A 12,500-nucleotide genomic window follows, 5' to 3' on the forward strand; every position below is an offset into this window, starting at 1 on the left:
AGAGGGGAGAGGTGGAAAGAAGCAGAATGAGAGGGGAGAGGTGGAGAGAAGCAGAAGGAGAGGGAGAGAGACGGAACAGAGCTTTTTATGAGCCTGTGATTATAGTTTGGCATAGTAGCACAAAGAGCAGGAGTGTTCTCGTTCAAATTCCCTATAGGAAGATTACCTAATGTAGATAGTAGATTTATGGTACAACATTGTACCTAGCATGAGGTTAGCATAAGGTTTAACCCTTACAGTTATGGTACAGGTTGGGTTCAGGAATTAAAGGTTTAACCCTTACAGTAATGGTACAGATTAGGACCTGAGTTTAAGGTTTAACCCTTACAGTAATGGTACAGATTAGGACCAGGCATTGAAGGTTTAACCCTTACAGTAATGGTACAGATTAGAACCAGAGTTTAAGGTTTAACCCTTACAGTAATGGTACAGATTAGAACCAGAGTTTAAGGTGTAACCCTTACAGAAATGGTACAGATTAGAACCAGAGTTTAAGGTTTAACCCTTACAGAAATGGTACAGATTAGAACCAGAGTTTAAGGTTTAACCCTTACAGTAATGGTACTGTGTAGTACAGTCTGGTAAATAGCAGGACCAGGCATGACTAGTGGCTGCAGGTTTCACACCATTACGATGATAATAATGCATGAGACACAGAACTGAGAGAGACTGAGGAAAACAGGACCAATCAGTCATCCAGAATATTCTCCCCTTTACTGATGTTTTGCTGCTAACAGAGTCACCTGTTCCAAAGACAAGAACCACAACGGGTGTCAAGAGAGACCCAGGAGTGACAGACAGGAGAGCCCTTGAGATGATGACATCAGAGGGGCTTTCAGCTTGCTATGTTTCCATTATCAAATCAAATCACATTTTATGTGTCACATGGTGACATGGTTAGCAGATGTTAATGCGAGGGTAGCGAAATGCTTGTGCTTCTAGTTCCAACAATGCAGTAATAAAACCTAAGATTACCTGGGGTACCAATGTGGTATTATGGTAGATGATAGTGGTCAACAGTCCCTTTTGAAACAACCCAACCTCACAATGGGCCTCTGAACACCTCAAAACGGATATTATATCATCCCAAAACATGTATAAGATTCCTATGGGAGGGAAGGACAGCACACATTACACCGATGTTAAGGTCTCTGCACGGGCTGACAGTTTTACAATTCATTTTAGGATTTTTCTAATGGTTTTTAAATCAATCCACGATCGTGCACCCCAATACATGTCAGACATGCTTTTTCGTTATGTACTCAGTAGGTCCTTCAGGTCCTCTGGCCTTTTAACTCTCCCAAAGCCTAGGACCAAGAGGCATGGAGAGGCAGCCTTTAGTTACTATGCCCCCAGCCTCTGGACCAGCCTGCCAGAGAATCTGAGGGGGGCTGAAACTGTGGACATATTTAAAAGAGTCTTAAAACGCATATGTTTAGCTTTGCTTTTCCTTAGGATGTTTTTTAGCCATTCAGTTTTTATTGTTAATTCTTTACATTTTTATCTTATGTTTGTTGTGTAGTAAATATTTCAGTTTGAATTATTTTTCTTCCTATAAAGCACATTGTATAGCATTCCATTTCTGAAATGTGCTGTATAAATACAGCTTGAGTTGATTGGAGGGAGGGAGGGAGGGAGGGAGGGAGGGAGGGAGGGAGGGAGGGAGGGAGAGGGAGGGAGGGAGTTGGTGGAAAGTGAGGGAGGGTAGAATGGGGGTGGATAGAGAAGTACTCAGTGTGAACAAACAGACCACATCCATGTCAGAACATGTTGTTGAAAGGAGGAGAGAACCAGCTGAATGAGAAGAGAGGATAACGGACAGAAAAATAGAAGAGAAGAAAGGAGGGATGGAAACAGGTATTTCACTCAGCTAGGGTCGAGAGAGTCAGAGATTAACAGACTAGGGTCACTGACCAGTGTATGTGTTAGTATGTTTACAATACAACCAGGGGTGTTGGATGGTGTGAGAAGACACACACACAGTACACACAGTACACACACAGCACACACATTACACACACAGTACACACACACATTACACACACACAGTACACACACAGTACACAAACAGTACACACACACACAGTACACACACAGTACACACACACAGTACACACACACAGTACACACACAATACACACACAGTACAGTTACTGTTAGATCTTGATCTCAGGAGCTCAAACCATGGCTGCAGGCGAGGAACACACACCAGCAGAAAGTATGAGTGAGCTTCAAAGCAGAGGAAGTCAAAGTTCCTCACACTCACACACCTGCCAGGTGGGGTTATCACTGCACACCACCAGAGGCTTTTAGGGAGATCCTGATCATAAATTACATGAAAAGTTGATACTGGATTTTCCAGGTGAACAAAAAGAGGGCCTACTCTAATTTCATGTATGTGGTAGTAGTGGTAGTAGTGGTAGTAGTGGTAGTGAGTAGTAGTGGTAGTAGTGGTAGTAGTGTCAGGGGGTTGTAGTGGTAGGGGGTTGTAGTGGTAGTAATGGTAGTGAGTAGTAGTGGTAGTAGTGGCAGGGGGTTGTAGTGGTAGGGGGTTGTAGTGGTAGGGGGTTGTAGTGGTAGGGGGTAGTAGTGGTAGTGAGTAGTAGTGGTAGTAGGGTAGTAGTGGTAGGGGGTTGTAGTGGTAGTAATGGTACTAGTGGGTAGTAGTGGTAGGGGGTAGTAGTGGTAGTAGTGGTAGTAGTGGTAGTGAGTAGTAGTGGTAGTAGTGGTAGTAGTGGTAGGGGGTTGTAGTGGTAGTAATGGTACTAGTGGGTAGTAGTGGTAGGGGGTAGTGGTAGGGGGTAGTAGTAGTAGTGAGTAGTAGTGGTAGTAGGGTAGTAGTGGTAGGGGGTTGTAGTGGTAGTAATGGTACTAGTGGGTAGTAGTGGTAGGGGGTAGTGGTAGGGGGTAGTAGTGGTAGAAGTGGTAGTGGTGGCAGTAGTGGTAGGGGGTAGTAGTGGTAGAAGTGGTAGTAGTGGTAGTAGTGACAGTAGTGGTAGGGGTTAGTAGTGGTAGGGGGGAGTAGTGGTAGTAGTTGTAAGGGGTAGTAGTGGTAGGGGGTAGTAGTGGTTGTAGTGGTAAGGGGTAGTAGTGGCAGTAGTTGTAAGGGGTAGTAGTGGTAGGGGGTAGTAGTGGTAGTAGTAGTAAGGGGTAGTAGTGGCAGTAGTTGTAAGGGGTAGTAGTGGAAGGGGGTAGTAGTGGTAGGGGGTAGTAGTGGCAGTAGTTGTAAGGGGTAGTAGTGGTAGGGGGTAGAGGTGGTAGGGGGTAGTAGTGGCAGTAGTTGTAAGGGGTAGTAGTGGTAGTAGTGGTAGGTGGTAGTAGTGGTGGTAGTGGTAGGGGGTAGTAGTGGTAGGGGGTAGAGGTGGTAGGGGGTAGTAGTGGTAGGGGGTAATAGTGGTAGGGGGTAGAGGTGGTAGGGGTAGTAGTGGTAGGGGGTAGTAGTGGTAGGGGGTAGAGGTGGTAGGGGTAGTAGTGGTAGTAGTGGTAGGGGGTAGTAGTGGTAGTAGTGGTAGGGGGTAGTAGTGGTAGGGGGTAGTAGTGGTAGTAGTGGTAGCGGGTAGTAGTGGTAGTAGTGGTAGGGGATAGTAGTGGTAGTAGTGGTAGTGGTAGTAATGGTAGGGGATAGTAGTGGTAGTAGTGGTAGGGGGTAGTAGTGGTAGTGGTAGTAGTGGTAGGGGGTAGTAGTGGTAGAGGTGGTAGGGGGTAGTAGTGGTAGTGGTAGTAATGGTAGGGGATAGTAGTGGTAGTGGTAGGGGGTAGTAGTGGTAGTGGTAGTAGTGGTAGGGGGTAGTAATGGTAGAGGTGGTAGGGGGTAGTAGTAGTGGTAGGGGTAGTAGTGGTAGTAGTGGTAGGGGATAGTAGTGGTAGTAGTGGTAGTAATGGTAGGGGATAGTAGTGGTAGTAGTGGTAGTGGTAGGGGATAGTAGTGGTAGTAGTGGTAGTAGTGGTAGGGGATAGTAGTGGTAGTAGTGGTAGTAGTGGTAGTAGTGGTAGGGGATAGTAGTGGTAGAGGGTAGTAGTGGTAGTGGTAGTAGTGGTAGATGGTAGTAGTGGTAGTAGTAGTGGTAGGGGGTAGTAGTGGTAGTAGTGGTAGGTGGTAGTATTGGTAGGGGGTAGTAGTGGTAGTAGTGGTAGTGGTAGTAGTGGTAGGGGGTAGTAGTGGTAGTAGTGGTAGGGGGTAGTAGTGGTAGGGGGTAGTAGTGGTAGTAGTGGTAGCGGGTAGTAGTGGTAGTAGTGGTAGGGGATAGTAGTGGTAGTAGTGGTAGTGGTAGTAATGGTAGGGGATAGTAGTGGTAGTAGTGGTAGGGGGTAGTAGTGGTAGTGGTAGTAGTGGTAGGGGGTAGTAGTGGTAGAGGTGGTAGGGGGTAGTACTGGTAGTAGTGGTAGTGGTAGTAATGGTAGGGGATAGTAGTGGTAGTGGTAGGGGGTAGTAGTGGTAGTGGTAGTAGTGGTAGGGGGTAGTAATGGTAGAGGTGGTAGGGGGTAGTAGTGGTAGTAGTGGTAGGGGGTAGTAGTAGTGGTAGAGTAAGTAGTGGTAGTAGTGGTAGGGGATAGTAGTGGTAGTAGTGGTAGTAATGGTAGGGGATAGTAGTGGTAGTAGTGGTAGTGGTAGGGGATAGTAGTGGTAGTAGTGGTAGTAGTGGTAGGGGATAGTAGTGGTAGTAGTGGTAGTAGTGGTAGTAGTGGTAGGGGATAGTAGTGGTAGAGGGTAGTAGTGGTAGTGGTAGTAGTGGTAGGGGGTAGTAGTGGTAGTAGTGGTAGGTGGTAGTATTGGTAGGGGGTAGTAGTGGTAGTAGTGGTAGTGGTAGTAGTGGTAGGGGGTAGTAGTGGTAGGGTGTAGTAGTGGTAGTAGTGGTAGGGGGTAGTAGTGGTAGTAGTGGTAGGTGGTAGGGGGTAGGGGGTAGTAGTGGTAGTAGTGGTAGGGGGTAGTAGTGGTAGTAGTGGTAGGGGGTAGTAGTGGTAGGGGGTAGTAGTGGTAGGTGGTAGTAGTGGTAGGTGGTAGTAGTGGTAGGTGGTAGTAGTGGTAGTAGTGGTAGGGGGTAGTAGTGGTAGTAGTGGTAGGGGGTAGTAATGGTAGTAGTGGTAGTAGTGGTAGTAGTGGTAGGGGGTAGTAGTGTTAGGTGGTAGTAGTGGTAGTAGTGGTAGTAGTGTTAGGTGGTAGTAGTGGTAGTAGTGGTACAGTGGGGAGAACAAGTATTTGATACACTGCCGATTTTGCAGGTTTTCCTACTTACAAAGCATGTAGAGGTCTGTAATTTTTATCAAAGGTACATTTCAACTGTGAGAGACGGAATCAGGCATTGAATATTTAACCCTTACAGTAATGGTACAGATTAGAACCAGAGTTTAATGTGTAACCCTTACAGTAATGGTACATATTAGAACCAGAGTTTAAGGTTTAACCCTTACAGAAATGGTACAGATTAGAACCAGTTTAAGGTTTAACCTTACAGTAATGGTACTGTGTAGTACAGTCTGGTACATAGCAGGACCAGGCGTGACTAGTGGCAGCAGGTTTCACACCATTACGATGATAATAATGCATGAGACACAGAACTGAGAGAGACTGAGGAAAACAGGACCAATCAGAGTCATCCAGAATATTATCCCCTTTACTGATGTTTTGCTGCTAACAGAGTCACCTGTTCCAAAGACAAGAACCACAACGGGTGTCAAGAGAGACCCAGGAGTGACAGACAGGAGAGGCTTTGAGATGATGACATCAGAGGGGCTTTCAGCTTGCTATGTTTCCATTATCAAATCAAATCACATTTTATGTAAGGGGTAGTAGTGGCAGTAGTTGTAAGGGGTAGTAGTGGTGGTAGGGGTAGTAGTGGTAGTAGTGGTAGGGGATAGTAGTGGTAGTAGTGGTAGTAATGGTAGGGGATAGTAGTGGTAGTAGTGGTAGTTGTGGTAGGGGATAGTAGTGGTAGTAGTGGTAGTAGTGGTAGGGGATAGTAGTGGTAGGGGGTAGTAGTGGCAGTAGTGGTAGGGGGTAGTAGTAGTGGTAGGGGTAGTAGTGGTAGTAGTGGTAGGGGATAGTAGTGGTAGTAGTGGTAGTAATGGTAGGGGATAGTAGTGGTAGTAGTGGTAGTGGTAGGGGATAGTAGTGGTAGTAGTGGTAGTAGTGGTAGTAGTGGTAGGGGATAGTAGTGGTAGAGGGTAGTAGTGGTAATGGTAGTAGTGGTAGGTGGTAGTAGTGGTAGTAGTGGTAGGGGGTAGTAGTGGTAGTAGTGGTAGGTGGTAGTATTGGTAGGGGGTAGTAGTGGTAGTAGTGGTAGTGGTAGTGGTAGTAGTGGTAGGGGGTAGTAGTGGTAGGGTGTAGTAGTGGTAGTAGTGGTAGGGGGTAGTAGTGGTAGTAGTGGTAGGTGGTAGGGGGTAGGGGGTAGTAGTGGTAGGGTGTAGTAGTGGTAGTAGTGGTAGCTGGTAGTAGTGGTAGTAGTGGTAGTAGTGGTAGGGGGTAGTAGTGGTAGTGGTAGTAGTGGTAGGGGGTAGTAGTGGTAGGGTGTAGTAGTGGTAGGGTGTAGTAGTGGTAGTAGTGGTAGGTGGTAGGGGGTAGGGGGTAGTAGTGGTAGGGGGTAGTAGTGGTAGTAGTGGTAGTAGTGGTAGGGGGTAGTAGTGGTAGGTGGTAGTAGTGGTAGGTGGTAGTAGTGGTAGTAGTGGTAGGTGGTAGTAGTGGTAGTAGTGGTAGGGGGTAATAGTGGTAGTAGTGGTAGGGGGTAGTAGTGGTAGTAGTGGTAGTAGTGGTAGTAGTGGTAGGGGGTAGTAGTGGTAGGTGGTAGTAGTGGTAGTAGTGGTAGTAGTGTTAGGTGGTAGTAGTGGTAGTAGTGGTACATTGGGGAGAACAAGTATTTGATACACTGCTGATTTTGCAGGTTTTCCTACTTACAAAGCATGTAGAGGTCTGTAATTTTTATCAAAGGTACATTTCAACTGTGAGAGACGGAATCTAAAACAAAAATCCAGAAAATCACATTGTATGAGTTTTAAGTAGTTAATTTGCATTTTATTGCAAATTAATTACTTAAGAGGCTGTAGCAGTTTTTTTAAATGTATTTATTTTTAAATTTATTCTCTCTCTGGGGTGGATCATCTTAATATTACAGAAAGAATGTTGCTTCCATCAATGTAATTGTCTGCATCATTTCCAATCCCCCATATATTTTTTGGGTAAATATATATATATCCATTAACATATAGGCATGCATACATATACACATACAGTGCCTTGCGAAAGTAATCGGCCCCCTTGAACTTTGTGACCTTTTGCCACATTTCAGGCTTCAAACATAAAGATATAGAACTGTATTTTTTTGTGAAGAATCAACAACAAGTGGGACACAATCATGAAGTGGAACGACATTTATTGGATATTTCAAACTTTTTTAACAAATCAAAAACGGAAAAATTGGGCGTGCAAAATTATTCAGCCCCCTTAAGTTAATACTTTGTAGCGCCACCTTTTGCTGTGATTACAGCTGTAAGTCGCTTGGGGTATGTCTCTATCACTTTTGCACATCGAGAGACTGACATTTTTTCCCATTCCTCCTTGCAAAACAGCTCGAGCTCAGTGAGGTTGGATGGAGAGCATTTGTGAACAGCAGTTTTCAGTTCTTTCCACAGATTCTCCATTGGATTCAGGTCTGGACTTTGACTTGGCCATTCTAACACCTGGATATGTTTATTTTTGAACCATTCCATTGTAGATTTTGCTTTATGTTTTGGATCATTGTCTTGTTGGAAGACAAATCTCCGTCCCAGTCTCAGGTCTTTTGCAGACTCTATCAGGTTTTCTTCCAGAATGGTCCTGTATTTGGCTCCATCCATCTTCCCATCAATTTTAACCATCTTCCCTGTCCCTGCTGAAGAAAAGCAGGCCCAAACCATGATGCTGCCACCACCATGTTTGACAGTGGGGATGGTGTGTTCAGCTGTGTTGCTTGTACGCCAAACATAACATTTTGCATTGTTGCCAAAAAGTTCAATTTTGGTTTCATCTGACCAGAGCACCTTCTTCCACATGTTTGGTGTGTCTCCCAGGTGGCTTGTGGCAAACTTTAAACGGCACTTTTTATGGATATCTTTAAGAAATGGCTTTCTTGCCACTCTTCCATAAAGGCCAGATTTGTGCAATATACGACTGATTGTTGTCCTATGGACAGAGTCTCCCACCTCAGCTGTAGATCTCTGCAGTTCATCCAGAGTGATCATGGGCCTCTTGGCTGCATCTCTGATCAGTCTTCTCCTTGTATGAGCTGAAAGTTTAGAGGGACGGCCAGGTCTTGGTAGATTTGCAGTGGTCTGATACTCCTTCCATTTCAATATTATCGCTTGCACAGTGCTCCTTGGGATGTTTAAAGCTTGGGAAATCTTTTTGTATCCAAATCCGGCTTTAAACTTCTTCACAACAGTATCTCGGACCTGCCTGGTGTGTTCCTTGTTCTTCATGATGCTCTCTGCGCTTTTAACGGACCTCTGAGACTATCACAGTGCAGGTGCATTTATACGGAGACTTGATTACACACAGGTGGATTGTATTTATCATCATTAGTCATTTAGGTCAACATTGGATCATTCAGAGATCCTCACTGAACTTCTGGAGAGAGTTTGCTGCACTGAAAGTAAAGGGGCTGAATAATTTAGCACGCCCAATTTTTCAGTTTTTGATTTGTTAAAAAAGTTTGAAATATCCAATAAATGTCGTTCCACTTCATGATTGTGTCCCACTTGTTAATTCTTCACAAAACAATACAGTTCTATATCTTTATGTTTGAAGCCTGAAATGTGGCAAAAGGTCGCAAAGTTCAAGGGGGCCGAATACTTTCGCAAGGCACTGTACATACACATACCTATATAGACATACTTTTTTTAGAATATACCTTTATTATTCCCGGCAAACCCTACCACCCTTCCCCCAATTGGAGTAAACTAATAAACAATAACACTTCGGCTTCTACCTTCAGTTTATTTATCTTATATAAACTATTTTACAATAGTTATATTTTCTTTGTTTTTAGTCCTTCCTCTATTTCTGATGTCCATCCAGTTTGATTTCTATTTGAAACTGTGCTATTTCACAAAAGTTCTGAACCTATATACATTTTACAGACCCCGTATGTTCTACATGTTTACCTTGCTATTAGTCCCACCCTTCAGCTCCATTCAACCCCTCCCATCCATCTCTCAACATCATCCAGTCCCACCCTTCAGCTCCATTCAACCCCTCCCATCTATCTCTCAACATCATCCAGTCCCTCCCTTCAGCTCCATTCAACCCCTCCCATCCATCTCTCAACATCATCCAGTCCCACCCTTCAGCTCCATTCAACCCCTCCCATCCATCTCTCAACATCATCCAGTCCCACCCTTCAGCTCCATTCAACCTCTCCCATCTATCTCTCAACATCATCCAGTCCCTCCCTTCAGCTCCATTCAACCCCTCCCATCTATCTCTCAACATCATCCAGTCCCACCCTTCAGCTCCATTCAACCTCTCCCATCTATCTCTCAACATCATCCAGTCCCTCCCTTCAGCTCCATTCAACCCCTACCATCTATCTCTCAACATCATCCATTTTGGATTTCTATTTGCCATATATTGTTCAACTGTGCAGTGATGCTTCACAAAAGTATTGAACCTTTCTATTCTCATAGCTTCTATAGATTATAAATGAAAAATATATTTTTTTGCTAAAATAATGATTATATTATTGATTGAATGACTATGGCTTTTCAAATCACCCAGTATTGCTATCTGCAGCGTTAGTTCTAGGCAAATGTTGCAATTCTTCAGCCTTTCCTGGACCTGTGACCAAAAATGAGCTACATATGGACAATACCAAAATAAATGATCTAATGACTCTGCCTCCTCACAGCATAATCTGCAGAGCTGGGAAGATTGTGTCCCCTATATATATATAACATTCTATTGGTTGCAAGAATTTTGTATAATAATTAAAATGTAAAAAATTGAAGTTTTGAATCTGGCGTTGTTTTGCGTATCAATTCATAAACCATATGCCATGGAATGGGTACATCAAAAATCTCTTCAAAATTATTTTGCAATTTATATGGCACAGCTGTCAATTTTTTGTTCCTTAAATGAAATTGGTATATGTTTTTATTTATCACACTTTTCTTTAACCATTTATGTTCTTTAATACAGGGCCATCATACAAGTTCCTTACTTTTATCCCCTTCTACTTGCCTCTTCCATTTCTGTGATAATGCTGCAATTAATTGGTTGTAATTTTGGGTAGAGCAGATATTTCCATATGTCTGTGTTAGCTGTATGTGTGACATAACTCCCCCAGTCCTATTTATGATATCATTCACTCAAATGATACCTTTTTTAAACATTTCTTCAAAAAAATCTTTTTTTAAATATATTAATTAATTAATATATTTGAGTTTAACCACAATATTTGTTGTACTATTTGTTCCATCCTTTTAGGTGGATTAAACTGAAATTGCAACCAACTTTCGAAAGCTTGTTTAAATAATAAAGGTATTTTGGAGATTATTTCCTTTCCAAACCACCAAAAAGGAGCAGGTGTAATCTGAATAAAGGGGAAAAGGCCCTTCCTGTATATAGGATGAGACATTCATACCAATTTACTAGAGAACCAGTTTGGATTTAAGTATAACTTTTGTATGACTGAAGCCTTTAGTGAGAGGTCTAATGCTTTAATATTTAATCATTTCTGCCCTCCGAATTCATATTCGTTATATAAATAGGCCCTTTTCATTTTGTCTGGCTTGCCGTTCCAAATAAAATATAATATTTTTTGTTCATATCATTTAAAAAGCAGGTAGCTAGGTGTAGGCTAAACCATAAGCAAATAGGTAAACTGTGATGTGACTAAAGAGTTAATCGGGGTGATTTTTCCACAAATAGACAGGTATTTTCCTTTCCATGGTAGCAAGATCTGATCTATTTTTGCTAACTTTCTATAAAATTGTATTAGAGTGAGATCATTTCTTTCTTTTGGGATTTGTATACTGAGTATGTCCACATCTCCGTCAGACCATTTAATTGGTAAACTATATGGTAATGTAAAATTAGCATTTTTTAGTGATCCAACATTTATCATAATTTGGATTTAATCCAGAGAGGATAGCAAAAGTATCAAGATCCTCTATGAGGCTGTGGAGAGATTCTAATTGTGGTTTTAAAAGAAAACATGAATCATCAGCGTACAATGACTTCTTTGTTTTTAAGCCACGGATTTCTAATCCCTTAATATTATTGTTTAATCTAATTTTAACAGCTAACATTTCGATGGCAATAATAAATAGATATGCCGATAGTGGATTATTCTGTGCCTCTATGGTACAGATTTTATTGCTATCTGACTGTACTGTTAGTCCTTTAATTTCCTTTGTTAATATGGACTCTTTTGATGTGAATTGTTTTTGTTTTATAGATGAGTAGTGAATTGCATGGCCTCTAAACGCACACTTAAAAGTGTCCCACACAATAAGGGGATCAGATGTACCTATGTTATGTCTGAAAAAGTCAGTTATAAATTCATCTGTCCTAATTTTAAGCAATTTATCATCTAGTAGGCTTTGATTACATTTCCAATATCCCCGCCCACGTGGAAATTCTGTAATTTTACAGTTATAGTGGGGCAGATTACACATTACAGTTACAGTGGGGTGGAGAGACAGACAGAATACAGTTGCTGTGGGGTGGAGAGACAGATTACAGTTATAGTGAGGGGGGAGAGACAGACAGATTACAGTTATAGTGGGGCGGAGAGACAGACAGATTACAGTTATAGTGAGGGGGAGAGACAGACAGATTACAGTCATAGTGAGGGGGGAGAGAGACAGATTACAGTTACAGTGGGGCAGAGAGACAGACAGATTACAGTTATAGTGAGGGGGGAGAGACAGACAGATTACAGTTATAGTGAGGGCGGAGAGACAGACAGATTTCAGTTATAGTGGGGCGGAGAGACAGACAGATTATAGTTACAGTGGGGCGGAGAGACAGACAGATTACAGTTACAGTTGGGTGGAGAGACAGACAGATTACAGTTACAGTGGGGCGGAGAGACAGACAGAATACAGTTACAGTGGGGTGGAGAGACAGACAGATTACAGTTATAGTGGGGCGGAGAGAGAGACAGACAGATTACAGTTACAGTGGGGTGGAGAGACAGACAGATTACAGTTATAGTGGGGCGGAGAGACAGACAGAATACAGTTATAGTGGGGCGGAGAGAGAGACAGACAGATTACAGTTACAGTGGGGTGGAGAGACAGACAGATTACAGTTATAGTGGGGCGGAGAGACAGACAGATTACAGCAGGGTCTTATCTGCAGTACGTGTGTGGTCTTATCTTCAAAGTGTGTGCGTGTGTGCGTGTGTGAGAGAGTGTAAGTGTGTGTGTGTGTGTGTCCGCATGCATGTGCGTTTGTGTGTCTGTGTGCGTGTGTGTGTGTATGTGTGCGTGCGTGTGCGTGTGCGTGTGTGTGTGTGTTTGTGTGT

At 43.0% G+C, this 12,500-nt stretch overlaps 1 protein-coding gene across 4 annotated transcripts in view; it reads right to left on the reverse strand.

The window, feature by feature from the left end:
• LOC110506177 (A disintegrin and metalloproteinase with thrombospondin motifs 17-like) overlaps positions 1–12,500 on the reverse strand; it is a 211,808-nt gene that overhangs the window by 116,536 nt on the left and 82,772 nt on the right. The gene's annotated exons all lie outside the window — the stretch shown is intronic.

Source organism: Oncorhynchus mykiss, chromosome 6 (assembly GCF_013265735.2).
Source record: "Oncorhynchus mykiss isolate Arlee chromosome 6, USDA_OmykA_1.1, whole genome shotgun sequence".
Taxonomy (NCBI): domain Eukaryota; kingdom Metazoa; phylum Chordata; class Actinopteri; order Salmoniformes; family Salmonidae; genus Oncorhynchus; species Oncorhynchus mykiss.